This window comes from Marmota marmota, unplaced genomic scaffold (assembly GCF_001458135.2).
Source record: "Marmota marmota marmota unplaced genomic scaffold, marMar, whole genome shotgun sequence".
In the NCBI taxonomy this organism is placed as follows: domain Eukaryota; kingdom Metazoa; phylum Chordata; class Mammalia; order Rodentia; family Sciuridae; genus Marmota; species Marmota marmota.
This window is the reverse complement of record NW_025999842.1, coordinates 29,229,091-29,245,374: the sequence shown is the minus strand read 5'-3', so window position 1 is coordinate 29,245,374 and position 16,284 is coordinate 29,229,091. Positions and strand designations below refer to the sequence as shown.

General features: G+C 34.3%; 1 protein-coding gene across 4 annotated transcripts in view; it reads left to right on the top strand.

The window, feature by feature from the left end:
• The window catches only part of Wasf1 (WASP family member 1), a 58,712-nt gene that overhangs the window by 344 nt on the left and 42,084 nt on the right, over positions 1-16,284 (top strand). The window contains exon 1 of one of the 4 annotated variants that reach the window (XM_048787756.1): positions 28-756. The exons of 2 other annotated variants lie outside the window; for them this stretch is intronic. The gene's annotated coding sequence lies outside the window, so the exon portion shown is untranslated. Of the gene's footprint in view, positions 1-27; positions 761-16,284 lie in introns of those variants that run through there. One more of the 4 variants, XM_048787766.1, reaches the window with a different exon arrangement.

Genomic DNA, 16,284 nt, shown 5'->3' with positions numbered 1-16,284 from the left:
GTGTATGGATCTCCGGTCCGCAAAGGTTGCGGGGATGGATGGGCGCGCCTCCCCCGCGATGGCCCCCACCCCCATTCCGGGTTTCCCGAGCTCCCGCAGCCCACCAGCCACCCGGGCTGCGTGCCGAGGAAGCCGGCGGCGGGTGCGTCTGGATCTTGGTTGCACCGACTGGCTGGAGGCAGTTCTGGGCGGAGAGACTGCGGGTCTCACCTGAGGTGCCGTGGTCTGGGATCCCCTGCCCACCGGCACCCACGAGCCGCCCCCGTGCCTCCTCGCCCTAGGAGAGGCTGCAGCCCGGGATAACGGAGAAGCCCCAGCTCGCTGTACGTGCCCGAGGCTCTGTAAAGCAAGCTCGTGCCTTAGCGTGTTTGCGCCGTGGATCTGTCTAAAGACAGAAGGGTAAAGCGAGTGCGGGCATCCTTTTTTCGTTTGAAGAGGCTAAGCGGTGCGGTCTCTTCTGATGCCTGTTAATGGGGAGGTGCCTCGGGCAGAGTTAGGGAGCCGCTCACTGAGCTCTGATGTCGACAGGACTCGCCCATTGTGCCACCCAGATAATTATTCAACTATGCAGCATCCATTGCACCTTTCCCATTTTTCTTTTCCCCTTGCTACAGCATGCCCCCTAGCTTCGGTACTCTGACACCTCTTGCACTTAACTGATGATGAACTAGAATAATGATGAAAAGAAAGCATATTCGACCTGAACATTCACGACCTGTCCTGTAACCGATTAATTAATTAATCCCCAACTGGAGTGTAGGTACTTTGATACGACTCATTCTAATACTATCCCTTTCTATATAAGGTCTGCCTTGGATTCTATTTTTTAAAAATTGAGGGGGAGGGAGTGTTAGATTTACATGTTATCTGAGTCTTAATTTTTAGTTCAGTAATTGATTGTAATCGATTTATTGGCTATTCAACTGGTCTAATGCTCTTCAATTTGTATAATAGATAACTTTCATTTTGATAATTGTTAATAGCATTGTACAATTACCAATACAATCTAAGTTTAAACTCTCAGGAACAGTTTGTCTTTTAAGATCTAAGTTTCTGTTAGAAAAAGTACTTATTTATAGTGAATATTTGAATAAAGAACTTGATATAAAATCTCCCAAGTTTTGAATAGGAAAAGTTTTGTATTTATTTTTTAGCAGCAGAATATTTTATTACTAATCATAGCCTTACTTTGAATGAAAGGAAGAATTTAACATTTAAGGTGGGGTTTTAATAGATCATTCTTTAATTTATCTGAGTTTTATTTTTATTCACTTCTTTTCTTTGCATTATCATGTATTTGCTTGTTATGGATTTTTTTCTTATTTTTCTAACTTCTATCTACAAGAATGAGTAGACTTCAGTTTTGCATGATCTACCTGAAAAATGAAGTATTATTTTGAAAGCATAAGAAACAATTGTTGGTTATAATGTTAAATATTACCATTTGAGTCTCATGCTTTAAAAATAAATGTTTTACTACCAAAAATGTTTTCTTTTCTTTTTGTAATCTACCTTTTTCATCTTTCCTTGTTTTAAGCTTGTTGCATTAACCCTTTTCATGAAAAAGAAATTGCATATAGACATTGCAGATACAGTTTTAAGGTACAGTAATTGTTAAATGGAACTTGGAAGAGGCGCACACAAAAGTTGATGATGTAGAATCAGTTGTTTGGTTTCGAGATGACCTTGCAGTTTACAAAATGGACACTGTTTTGCCTTGGTTTCCTTAAATGTAAATGGAGATAATACTTATTCCACTAGGTAGTGTATGTAAATTCTGTAAAGATGTTTTTATGGTGGTTTTAAAGAAAATGTAAATGTTTTAGTTAGTGATAATGACCATTTCAGTGTAAAATACCATCAAAAATGTTTTTAGGATTTCCCTGGCACTTTAGATTGGCTGATTTACATTGATTTTTGCTTTGGAGAAATATGGTTCTAAATTGAAGAATTTCTTATCAAGCGTTTTTAACTCTAGAATTACTAGTTACTGTAGCTAATACATGTGTACAGTTATAGTATAGGTATAAATAGTTAATACTGATGAAAACATTATGTGACTTGGTAGAAAATTCAATCAAGTTTGTGAAAATAAAATATCCAGAAAATGTTAAGGCTTTTTTCATTAAAAATTTTTCATGAATCAGCTTGGGGATATAGCTCAGTGATAGAGTGCTTACCTAGCATGCATGAGGCCTTGAATTCAATCCCGAGCATGCAAAAAAGAAACAAAAAATTTCAAGAGGCACAATCCAAAATATATTATTGTGATCACTTGTAAGGTATGGAGCTACTTTGTTTACTTTTCAGGTTGGTACATATCCATATATTCACAAATAATGTAAGAATATTGTATAATACTGTAAGTATACATTTTGCTTAATTTTAGAAATAATTTAAGATATCTTTTCCAAGTATTTGATTTTCATTACTGTAGCAGATAGTAGCTTTTGATTTCCTTATTGGAGAGTTAATTCAATCAACTTTCATAGCAAAACTACTTCTGAAAGAGTATATTACTAGAACTTTTGCTAAAACAATGTTTTTGGTTACTTTGTGGGAGAACTTCATATAGATGGTAAGACTTTTTTAAAGTGTCTTTAAAATTACAGTTATAGACTGGGTGCAGTGGCACATGCCTGTAATCCCAGCAGCTGAGGAGGCTGAGGCAGGATGATTGCAAGTATAAAGCCAGCCTGGGCAATTTAGTGAGGCCCTGTCATAAACAAACAAACAAATAAATAAATGGGGGCAAGGGGTGTGGCTCAGTGCTTAAGCATCCTTAGGTTCAATCCTTGGTACCAAATAAATAGATAAACAAGTGAATTACTGTTAAATAAGTTTTTTAAACAATTAATTTGATTACAATTTATATATTTTTTAAAATGATGAGCAAAAATTTAGTAGTCATTATCACTTGGGTAGATACAGTTAACTAGTGGTTTTTCTTAAAAGAGCTAATCTGAAGCTTATTGTCATAAATGAGTAGCAGTATAGTGTTTAGCAGATAGCAAGGATTCAGATTTCTTTGTTGAACAAATAAAATGAATGAGTGAGAAATAGCCACTGAATTAATATACTAAGTGAAAATTGTTAAAAGATTTATCAAACCTTTTAATTAATGCAACAGTTTTATCTTGAAAAGTGCAAATTGTTTTTGGAGGTTCTTTGAGAACTTTTACTTTCTTTTTTAAGTTGTATTATTTTATCTCTTTTTATAATCCTTTTACCACAGCTTTTTTAACTAGTACTAGATACTGAATAATGTATATGTTAGCTACTTAAATGAAATATTAACAATTTTTTTCTTATCTCTTATAATTCATTTAATTAAAATGTATATTAACTTTTTGTTACTGAATGATATAAAAATGTTTTTCATTCTGACTTAAGTTTTCTGGTGAAATGTTAATAAAAAAGATGGATGTAAATTAAATCTTGTGCAAAATGTCTTGAGTACGTAATTTTAAAAATAAATGATCCCAGAGGTAGAACTTTTTATAAAATTAAGAATCTTGTGTTTTTAGTTTATCACATTCAGCTTAGAATTTTGAGTCTTTGTGTGAGTTGGTAGTCCTAACTTAGAATGGGACTTATTATATCCTTAAAATATAAATATAAAATGGTTTGGAATCTGGAATTTATTTTTTCAGACACAATATGCTTGATAGTTAGATTCACAAAGAGCTCACAAAAATATTTTTAGCCTGTAATATACCTGAATTATAGGATGTACCATTAATACTAGACAATTATAAACTTATAATAAATACTATAAAATATTTATAATACCATGACAGTTTTATCTTGGTAGGCATGACAACATTAGGAACTTATTCTCTTTCACCCACTGGATGTGAAGAGGAGGATATCCTTCCATTCACTGAGTAGTCTAGCTTTACATCATCTGGGGCAGGAAGTTGGGGTGTGATAGAAATTGGAAGGAGGTAGGGTCTTCTACATGACTTTACCTCTCAGGGTTTTTTGGTTTTGTCAATTGTAAAATCAGAAAGTTGAAGTAGATGACTTCTGAGTCCCTTTTAGCTACAATTTAAATTCTAAGGCATTTGAAAGATCTGTATAACTTCTTTTTTTCTTTCGGCAGGGCGGGGGGAGTTCCCTTTTTAATATTACTACTTACATACTTCCTGTCAGGGAATCTATTCTGGATCTACTTCTGAAAAAGATTATAGTTCTAATTTTTTTCACACTGCAATTCTCATATGCATGACGTTTTAGTTTATTGTTGTTATGTTTGCTTTTTTATTTTGTTTATTTTAATTAAAAAAAAAACTTTTAGCACAACCAAGAAAGGAATATTGTGGGGTTTTGACATAGGTATGGTAGAGTTGGAGACAGAGTGACAAAAAAGAGTTTATCAACTCCTCAAAAGAAGGAGACGGTTTGAGTTGTTTTCGTTTGGTTGATTGTTTAGCTTTGCTTTATTTTATTTTTGTTTTATTCATGCCTATTCTTTAAGCTAAATGGATTTTGAGTAAACAGAATTAGTACAGAATAGCAGACAAATAGTTCTTTTGGACAGCTGGTAGGAAAGATCAGGGTGCTGTGAGAGAAGGGGTCATGAAACAGCTGTTTGTCGTGTACATTATTTTGTAGAATTTTAAACAATTTCTTATTTGAAGATTAATGATATTCATTGCTAATGTGTAGCATCATCTCCTAAGAGGAAAGGAAGTAATATTGCATGCAGTCACTTTATAGGTACTATTAGATTTATTTTATTTAATATCATAGATCTATAAAGATTTTATGGAATTGAGGGAAGAGGGTAACTGAATTGAACAGGTTTTTGTTCTGCCCAGAAGTATTTCAAGTTCTCTTGGGAACTACTTTCTCCTTTCCTCAATAAGTTACTGTTGGAAAATTCATTTTAATGACTAGATAATGACAATTATGCCTACCTGCTACCCTCCCCTCATTTGTAATTGATTAATCTAGTGTCATGCTAAACCAGTTATTCATTTAGCACATAATTATTGAGAGCCAACTGGGTGTCAAAAGGGTAGGTCTTTAGTCTCTTAGAGTTAACAGTGCAATAAGAGAGACACATAGTGAACAAATACACACATTCACAATTAGAAATTGATAAATGCTATAAATAAAAAGAAGGAAACTAATTTACATTGAGAATCAGGGAAGTCTTTTTGGAAGCAGATTAGTGAAAACTAGGTGGAGAGGGAAGAGGCTACAAAGAAAATGTGAGACAATTTTATGGTGGGGAAGAGCTTGGTAGTTCAAAGAACTAAAAAAAAAAAAAAGGAAAAAGAAGTCCAGAATAGATGAAGCTTAGTAAGAGGATTTTAATTTAATAGAAGCTAGCAGAGGTAATCAGGAGCCAGAATACACAGGGCCTACATAAAGTCTGATTCTAAAGGGGTTATGGATTTTTATTATAAGTCTGTTCAAGAAGCACTAGAACAGAGACCCTGCCCCTAATAGAAGAAAAAATAGGCCCAAATCTTCACCACATTGGCCTAGGATCTGACTTCCTTAACAAGACTCCTAAAGTGCAAGAAGTAAAAGTCAAGAATTAATAAATGAGATGGATTCAAATTAAAAAGCTTCTTCTCAGCAACGGAAACAATAAAGTGAGGAGAGAAAGCCTATAGATGGGGAGAAAATCTTTACCACATGCACCTCCGATAAAGCATTAATCTCTAGGATATATAAATAACTCAAAAAACAATACCAAAAAACCCCCCAATAACCCAATTAATGAATGGGCTAAGGAACTGCACAGACACTTCACAGAAGAAGAAATACAGTTGATCAACAAATATATGAAAAAGTGTTCAACATCTCTAACAATTAGAGAAATGCAAATCAAGATTTGCATTTCTAAGATTTCATCTTACTCCTGTCAGAATGGCAGTCGTCATGAATACAGGACAGGCAATAATAAATGTTGGCGCGGATGTGGTGAAAAAAGTACACTCATACGTTGCTGGTGGGACTGCGAATTGGTGCAACCACTATGGAAAGCAGTATGGAGATTCCTCAGAAAATTGGGAATGGATCCACCATTTGCACCCAGCTATCCCAGTACTCAGTTTATATCCAAAGGACTTAAAATCAGCATACTACAGTTGCACAGCCACATTAATGTTTATAGCAGCTCAATTCATAATAGCTAAACTATAAAATCAACCTAGATGCCCTTCATCAGATGAATGGAAAAAGAAAGTGTGGTACATATACTCAATGGAATATTACTCAGCTTTAAAGAAGAGTGAAATTATGGCATTTGCCAGTAAATGGTTGGAGTTGGAGAATATCATGCTAAGCGAAATAAGCCAATCCCACAAAATCAAAGGCCGGATGATACTAATTCATGATAAAGTGGGGTGGGGGTGGGGGACTAGGGAAGAATAGCGTTACCTTAGGTTAGGTAGAGGGAAGTGATGGGAGGCAAGGGGAAGGGATGTGGGGACAGGGAAGATAGTAGAGTGAAACAGACATTATTACTGTATGTATATATGTGACTATATGACTAATATGATTCTGCAACATGTACACTCAGAAAAATGAGAAATTATATCCCATCTATGTATGATATATCAAAGTGCATAAATGTGTTCTACTGTCATGTATGACTAAAACAAAAAAAAATTTTTTAAAAAGAAGCCAATGAAGACTTTAAATAAGGTCAATCATTGGATCATACCTATACGGTTTATAAAGAGCACTCTGGCTTGGGAGGGTGGGTGTTAGGGAAATTGATTCAATATTTCTATAGTTTTAGACATTTGCACTGAGTTGGGTCACTCAAGTTTTTTTCCTGAGTCCTAAATGCCCAGGGGGTAGATAAGTTTATTTGATTTCTAACTGATGAAGATATAAAACTCTGAAACTCTTCATTGGCCTGTTTCTTGCCGTATGGACTAAGTAAGAACAGGCATCTAAAGAAATAATGTGAAGAGAAGCATATTACAAAGTCCTGACTTTATTCAAGTGCCTTTGTCCATGGTCCTGAGATAGGAATTCCAATAGACACCCTGGTATCTTTGTAATAAGTCCTCATTTTTGCATGAACTAGTTGAAATTCTATTTCTGGTACTTGTCAACTAACCGAAACCTGTCATATAGTTTTAATTTGTACAAAGTCAAATGACTAATAAAAAGGGAGGTGGAATTTGAACATAGACTTAAGATTTCAAAGTTGTTTTTGTTTTTTTTCTTACTCCCCTGTACTGCCAAAGTACCATTTTATAAAATTAAGGATTCTAAAGGAATTCAAAGGAAGTAGATTTTGGGTGTGCCAATATCTATTGGATGATGATGGCAGCAAAGTTTTGTGGTGTGTTTTGTTTTGTTTTGTATTTTGATATGTTTGACAGTATTCCAGCTTCTTGCTATTCTTTTCCTCCTGAGTAACAATTGCTCAGGTCTGCTCCAATAAGTTAATGTTTTTTTTTGTAATGACTAAGTCATTTTGAAAGAAGAACAAAACCTTATGTGTTGGACATGCATTCAGTTGTTTGGCTTCTCTAACAAAAATTATGAAGTCTGTTGTTTTTCATATTTCACTACAAAAGTAAGCTTTTGTAGTTTTTTTTTTTTTTTTGACAGGGATGTCTGTTTTCTTCTTTCTCTCATAAATTTTTATAACAGACATCTACTAGAGGTTATGCCAGAGAATTGTGGAAAGATTAAGCAAAAAGAACAGGTGGAACGTTTTGTATTTTAGTGGAGATCAAAGACTAACACCCATTTTTAAAAAAATCAAAATAAAAGCTCTGTGTAGTACATTATAATATGTGGCTAGAAATTTTGTCACTTTTATTGATATATTCAAAGAATCCTCATTTGGTCTAATTGATTTTCTGTTTTCAATTTCCTTGATTCCTGTCCTAATTTTTGCTATTATTTTTTTCTTCTACTTGCCTTAATATTTACATTACTCTTCTTTTTCAGATTTCCTTGGGTGGGAGATTAGATTGTTGATTTTATATAGTTCTTTCTAATATAGGCATTCAGTGCTATAAATATCCCTCTAATCACAGCTTTTGATAGATCACACAGGTTTTGAGAAATTATATTTTCATTTAATTCATAGTATTTAGAAACATCTCTTGAGACTTTGAACTATGCATTATTTAGAAGTATGTGTTTAATCTCCAAATATTTGGGGATTTTTCCATCTATTTTTCTGTTGTTGCTCTCTGGTTTAATTCTATCATGCTCTTCTGAAACCATACATTGTGTGGTTTCTTTTCTTTTAAAAATAAGGTTTTGAGGTGTGTTTTATGATCTGAAATTTGTTCTGTCTTGGTGAATGGTCCATGTGATCTTGAAAAGAAACTCAAGCCATTGTTGGATGAAGAACTATATACATGTCAATTAGATCCAGTTGATTGATGGTGTTACTTAGTTCAACTATATCATTACTGATTTTCTGCCCAGTGGATCTGTCAGTTAGTAGTAGAAGATGTCAAAGCCTCTAACTGTGATAGTGGATTCAGCCATTTCTCCTTACAGTTATATTAGTTTTTGCTTTATATATTTTGATACTATTGTTAAGAGCATATGTATTAAGGATTGTTATGTTGTCTTGAAGAATTCATCCCCTTTATCATAATATAATCTATTTTTTTAATCCCTGATAATATTTCCCTTTTTCAGAAATCTCTTTTGTCTACAATTGATATTGCTATACCTCAAGCTTTTTTTAGGTTCATGTTTGTATGGTATGTATTTTTTTAACTGTTCAAATTCTTTTTATCATTTATTTTTTGTTCATTGTGAACTGCTAATTTTTGAAGGAGATATCTTAAATATAAAGATATATTTTTAATCTACCTGACTTTACTATGTAAAGTTGGTTTCTGTAGACAATATATAGTTAGGTCTGTTTCTTTTCCCCCTTTTTAATTCATTGATGGTCTCTGCTTTTAGCTGTTGTATTTGGACCATTCATATTTAAAACGGTTATTGATATAAATGAATCAATATCTATCATATTTGTAACTGTTTTGTATTCTTTGCATTTGTTCTGTTTTTTTTTTTTTAAAAAAAACTTCCTCTTTTTTTTTTTTTTTTTTAAGTCTTCTCTGACTTTGGGGATTTTGTAAGGTTTCATCTTCTCCCCACTCTTTGCATATCAGTTATATATTGTTTTAAAAAAATTAGTGGTTGCCCTAGAGTTTTTAGAGTTCATTTACAATTCATCTAAGTCTACATTTAAGAAAAAAAAAAGATGTTTAGCACATATTAAGTACAGAAAGATAACAGGATGACCTATCAGTTGAACATGAATTTTAATATATATTTCTTGAGGTAGGGATAAATTCTCCAACCAATTTCATTTTATTTATTTAATATTTGTTTATTTTCTTTTGAGACAGAATCTTGCTATATTGCCCAAATTAGTCCCAAATTCCTGGATTCCAGGCTCAAGTTATACTCCCACTTCACTCTCCTGAGTAGCTGGGACTATTTTGTATATGCCACTCTGACCATTCTTCAACTAATTTTAAATTATTAAATTCACTCATTGAAAGTCTGTAATAGGAGAGGACATGGTAGGACCAAAATCTGTTGATTAAAATAGTGTTTACTATCTTTATGAAATCTTTGGAGGGAAAAGAAATAATTGCTTAAAAAAGGGCTTTTGAAATAAGTGTATTAACAAGGGTGCTGCTGATATATTTTAAGACCTTAGACTAGGATCATAGACAAGGTTATGGTTTACATATTTAATGAAATATCCAGCATGGTATTTAAATATTTCTAATATGGTTAATGATTAGAATAAATAATAAGTATTTGTTTTTGTTTTCATCAAATTAGTTTTATTACTTTAAATTTTTAAATGACTCTCTATACCAGTCATGTTGAACTTAAAGAAAGGTGGTGAGATTTATTGAAAATTAAGTTAATTATTTTTAATTTGTGTGTGTTTATTTGAATCTGTTCTTCATTTGCAGCTGCCTCAGCAAATAATATTAGAATTATCTGTAATTGACTTTACTTGGGGACAACAGTGAAGTATTTACATTAAGTTGGAGATGTTGTCTTAAGGTGTGTCTCACTTTTAAGAAATGACATGGAGTGAGTATACATAAAAATGAGAAAAGATCCAGGGTCTAAAATTGTAGTATATGTTTCAGGAATGCAGATTGAGAATGAGATAGTGGGAAAGCCATGGACTGGAAGTGTTCAGAATGCCAAATTAAGAAAATGCTTAAAGGATGGAACAACTATGACAGATGATGTTAGTAGGTTGAGTGAGAAGAAGCCTGAGAATTAACTATTGGTTATAAGTAGAAGATAACAAAGCTATCAGGTCTACCTGATAGCTTCTACCTGATAGCTTGTGTGAATTTGCTTTAGTCCAGTAGAATCCACGATTTTCTGCTTGCGTTTTTCCAAAAAGATATTTGAAATACTATATATTTTATCCTCTTAAATATTTAAAGTTGATGTCTAGTAGTAATATGTTCAACTCATTTTTTGTGTATGAATGGTAGAAAATAATAAGCATTTTTATAGCATGAATATTGTCTATAGTTGAAATAAGTAGCTAATGTTATTTGATGAAGTAGATTTTTGAGAGTTCTATTGAAATAATTACCTATAATAAACTGTACAATTTGATCAATTCTCAGGAAGAGAATTCACTCAGGAAATAAGTTGTACAATTGGATGAATTTTGACATCTGGATTCACTCACCTATCGAGATAATGAACTCTCAAAGGTTTCCTATTTCCCCTTGGTAATCTCTGTTTCCTAACCTCTTCCTACTTCTTCCATCAATCCCAACTATGGGGAGACTGCCAATGCCTCGCCAGGGGGTCCTTCTTCTTGCTCAGGAGGGTATAATGCAACAGAGAAAAGAAGTCAGAAATGAGTAGTGAAGAACAAAAGACACAGAGACAGAAAAATAGTTTTAAAGGAGAGCACCTGATAGCCCACACAGGAGCTGAAGCTGGACAATTAAAAATTGGCTCATGTGGTTTATTTAAAGGGGTGTGTCAAAGGCAGGATAAGGTTTCGGGGGTGGAGTCTTGCTTCCAGATGTCTTGCAGTCAGCAGGTTGATTGGCATTCTTGTAGGTCACACCCATCTCTGAGAGGTTGTGTGACTGCATCTCCTGTGCTGCATGAGACCTGCATCAGAGCTTGAATAGGGTCACATGTGTCTGGGCAGTCTTGACCAGAGGAAATTTCCACTGGAAGTTCTCAGACACCAGATTCTCCTATTCACTTGGCTGCCATGCTGATGTAGTCCACACACAGCCAGTGGATGGCTCTCATCTCCCAATTCCTTCCCTAAGCAACTGCTAATCTGCTTTCTGCACTATAGGTTAATTCGTACTTTTAAAAGCTTTATATGCATGGCATGTGTAGGATATATCTTTTTTTAAAAAATTTTTTTCTAGTTGTAGATGGGCAACATGCCTTTATTTGTTTATTTTTATGTGGTCCTGAGGATCGAACCCAGTGCCTCACATGTGCAAGGCAAGCGCTCTGCCACTGAGCTACAGTCCCAGCCCTATATATCTTTTTTTTGTTTGTTTGACTTCTTTCATTTAGTGTAATGATTTTGAAATTCATCTGTATTGTTACATCATTAGTTTAATTCTACTCCATTGTATTAATACAGTTTGTTACCAATTCATTTGTTGATGGACATATGGATTGTTTGCAGATTTTGACTTCTATAAAGACAGTTGCTTTTAGCATTCATTACAAGTCATATTTTTAGACGTATACTTTCATGACTCATGAATAAACACCTAGAAATAGAATGACAGGGTTATGTGCTGGACACGTGTTTAATTCTGCAAGAAACTGCTAAATTGATTTTCACAGTGGTTGTGTAATAGTACATTACCACAAAAGCAAAGTATGAGTTTGGTTGCTCATATCCTTACTATTTCTAATTTTAGCTATCTTAATAGGTGTGTAATGGTATCTCCTTGTGGCTTTAATTTTCATTTAATTTGCATTTCCCTAATGACTAAAGATTTTGACTATCTTTTTTGTGTGCTCTTTGGTAGTGTGTTTAAATTTTTTGCTCATTTATCTGTTAGGTTGTTTCTTTCTTTTCTTTTGTGGGGGAAGCTGTTTTGTTTTTAAGACAGGGTCTTACTGCGTTGCCCAAGCTTGTTTCAGACTCAGGTTCAGCTGATCTTCCTGTCTGGGCCTCCCAAGCACTTGGGTCCACAGGCATGCACCCATATTGCAAGCTTATTTGTTTTCTTATTGTGGCCTTGGGTCATTTACACTAAATAACATCTCTTTGCTTCTACAAGATTATGCTTCTTAAGGAAAAAAATTTGAAACTTACTGTTTTTTCTGGGTCTCCCAGCACAATGACCTACATGTAGTAGTTGTGAAAAAATATTATTGAATTGACTTTAAGTTTCTATATACACTGTGGGTAGTATAAAGTTGTGTGATATATAGTAAATACTAGTGAGGGAGAGAAAATATGTATTGGTCATGTGGAGTTATTTTAATGTGACAAACAGGAAGTAATCTGCAAAAGTTCCACCATCAGTGTAACTTTTTAATTGTAACAATGACTGCTAGTTACACAGAACCTAATGTATTAGGCTGTGGATGTGCATTGTTAAAATCCAACAGAAATCTTGTGATGAAACTGATGCTCAGAGTTGTTAAATGTCCCTCAGTTGTAAAGGTGATTACATTTGAGGTTGGATTGATTCTATGAAGAGACGATGGCATGAGCAGAATTCTGGAATGTGATAGAAGGAACAAAGTATATCACTGAATTGAAAGATACTTTTCCATTCTTTTTCTCCAGAATTAAGGACAAACTGTTCATCCTTACAAGCGTCATATCTGTTTTCATCTACCCTTCTAAGTCTTGATCTTCCTTTTCCTTGTGCTTTGACAAATGAACTTGGTGGAAGTAATGTTTTCTAAGTTCTGAACCTGGGCATTAAGAAACTTTGCATGTTTCCACATGTTATATCAAGCCTTGGCTAGTCAAATTGAAGATGAGGGATCATATAGAATAGAGACAAGCCATCCCAGCTGGGCCGTCTTAGACCAGCTAGTCCATGGTCTACATGGCAGCTGTCCACAAACACTTGAATGAGTCCAGGCATGATTAGCAGAACTGCCCAGCTCAGTCCAGCCTTAATTTCTGACCCATGAAATCAATTGTTGTTTTAAACTGTAAATCTGAGCAGGTGTTTATTACATAACAAAAATCAACTGATAAAATCAGTGTCCTTAAAAAATTCTATTAAATAATAGAAAAGAATTTTTGAATGGTATTATTATTTGCCATATAATTTTGAAAAAAATATGTCTATTATTTCTCTGTTTTTTTAATCCTTAACTCTTAATAGTCTGCAGTTAGTGTGGTTGAATTTAAGTTTCATGTAATATTGTTTCTCAAATGAGATTTTTTAGAAATAGAGTGTTACTACTTTGAAATAAATATGATGTACTAAGCCCATTCAAGCTGTCAGGAAAAGAAATGCTCAGGTTTCCTTAGGCAATGTAAGTTCACTCTAAAGTGGACCTGGGGAAGTAAGGAGGCTCCGCATACATATGGCCCTGAGTCCTGGTGATTACAGAATTAGGATTTACATCAGGTTGTTTAGGACACAGTAGCTGCTTCATGACCCATTTTTTTTTAATGTTTATATTGCATTGATTTTTACCTAATAAAAGATTTGATAGAATTTGAATCTTCCATGGAGGCAGAATTGTATGCCATGTCACTTTCTGTGTTATTGGCCTGTGTTTTGTCATATGTGTCTGTTTTTAGATCAAACACCAATCCAGTGGCATGATCATATTAGCAGGTTTGATTTTATGGAAGGCAAAATAGTACAACAAACTAGTTTTACTCTGTATAGAAATAATCTCATTTCTTTAGTAGGGGGTTTAAAATTTATATCTGTTGTCTTTCATAGGGTAATAAACCACCCCAAACCTGGATGGATTAAAACAACCATTTTGTTTGTGATTCTGTAGGTCAGCAATTTAGGCTGGGATCAGATGAGCAGTTTCTTTCCTAATCTCATCAAGGTTACTTACATAGCTGCAGTTATCTGTTGGCTTAACTAAGGCTGTATAGTCTAGGAGGACCTCACTCATATGTCTGGCAGTTGGTTCTGGCTATTAATCAGGCCGTGTATCTCTGAGATGACAAGCAGATTATCTGGAAAAACTCCAGGAGAACAATTATAGGAGCTGCAAGGTCTCTTGAGGCCTAGGCTGGCAAGTTGAACAATGGTACTTTCACCACATGATATAGTCAAAGCAAGCCATAAGACTAACTTGTGTTCCAAGACATGGGAAATAATTTATTAGAGTTGAAAAGAATTTGTGGCCATTTTAAATTTATTATAGGTTCTAAGGCACTTAAGGTTTTATAAGCTGGATACTTATATATTAGTTCATTTTTGTTACTATCATGAAATATCTAAGGCTGGGTAACTTATAAAGAGGAGAATTTATTTTAGCTTATGGTTCTGGTCCAAGACTGAGAGCCTTTATCTGGTGATAGACTTCCTGTTGGCAGAGACTCAAAGTAGCACAGGGCATTGCATGGCAAGAGACAGGGAACATATGTATATGTCTTTCTCCTTTATGCTATCAATATTAAATCATGGAGGCCCAGTCCTGATGACCTTATCTAATCCTAATTACCTCTAAAAGATCCCACTTCTAAAGAGTGTAGTTGGATTAAGTTTATGCTCTCAATACATGACATGAACTATTGTGGAGCACTCTCAAGTAATATGCAAACCATATAAGTAAAGATGTACAATTATTTACAGACTAGCAGGAAAAAACGACTGGGGTTACTTGGTAGAATAAACAAGGCTATAACCATGAGGCAATGTGGGAGGTGATAAAAGGATTGGGACTGCGGCATTTACTTTTCAACTCTTTGAACATAATAAATTTTCAAATATTATTCAGAGTTGCCATAAGTGTAGATTTAAGTTTTTATAGTGTTCTTCATGTGAAACAGTGGGACAAAATGGCTTAAATAACTTGGAATAGCCCAAAGGAATGTTATTTGCAAGGATTGAATCCTCACAAAAGAGCAATTTCATAGTTTTGTTTTAAGACAGATTAAATGCAAATGGACTTTTAGAACTCTGAGAACTGGGTCTCTTTGTTTTTCTATACTTAGTTGTCACTTGATAGAAGAAGGAAGTGAAAATTTATCACTACCTCCTGATTTTATAACTTCTAAGGCAATTTGGTTAAATAAACATTTGGACTATTAAGAATATAGATACAAGAATAAATGACTAAGGTATATTTGCATTTTAATTCCAAAATTGCTTCTCTTCTGATGAGTCTTAAAAACCAGTGTTTGGATTTGGTTATTGATTATGTTAAAGATCAGAACAATCTGTGAAGATTTGATGAAGCACTTTTATACAAGCTTATTACATAATGGATTTTGTGGTCATGCAAAATAATAGTTCCTAAAAGGGAAGATGGCAGAAATCCAAACTTTGGTTCAAGTATTGTCCTTTAAAATAATTCCAATTATATTAAGATAGAATAGCCCTTTATCCATGGAAGAGTCAGCTTTAAGAAATACTTTCAACATCCCGGCGTGGTAGCGCATGCCTGTGATCTCAACAGTTTGGGAGGCTGAGGCAGGACGATCACAAGCTCAAAGCCAGTCTCAGCAACTTACTGAGGCCCTAAGCAATTCAGCAAGATTCTGTCTCTAACTAAAATATAAAAAAGGGCTGGGAATGTAGCTCAGTGATTAAGCACCTCTGAGTTCAATCACCTGTACCAAAACCAAAAACCTTTCGACACTTTTTTACCCCCCAAATATGTATATATCTGAGTCCTTATGTGCTATGGGCCAGGCTTTATGCTAGTCACTTTATTTTATTTAATCCTCATAAATGACCAGATGAAGTAGGTAGGTTGGCTCTGGAGGCATAAAGAAGTTAAGGTCCTTAACTCAAGTGGTAAATGGAGCCAGGATTCAAACCCTGTGTTTCAGACTCTGTACTCCTAACATCTATAGAGCACTGCCTTTTACATTTTATAAATTAAGAATTTTTTAATATTTATTTTTTAGGTGTAGATGGACATAACATAATGCCTTTATTTTTATGTGGTGCTGAGGATCGAACCCGGGTCCCGCCCATGCTAGGCGAGCGCTCTTACCGCCGAGCCACAATTCCAGCCCCAACTAATAATACTTTTGCTAGAGAACAAAGTAAATTAAAATGTTTTAATTTTTGCTCAAGTATAAAGTGGTAAAATTAATTTATTATTTTAACAATGCAAGTG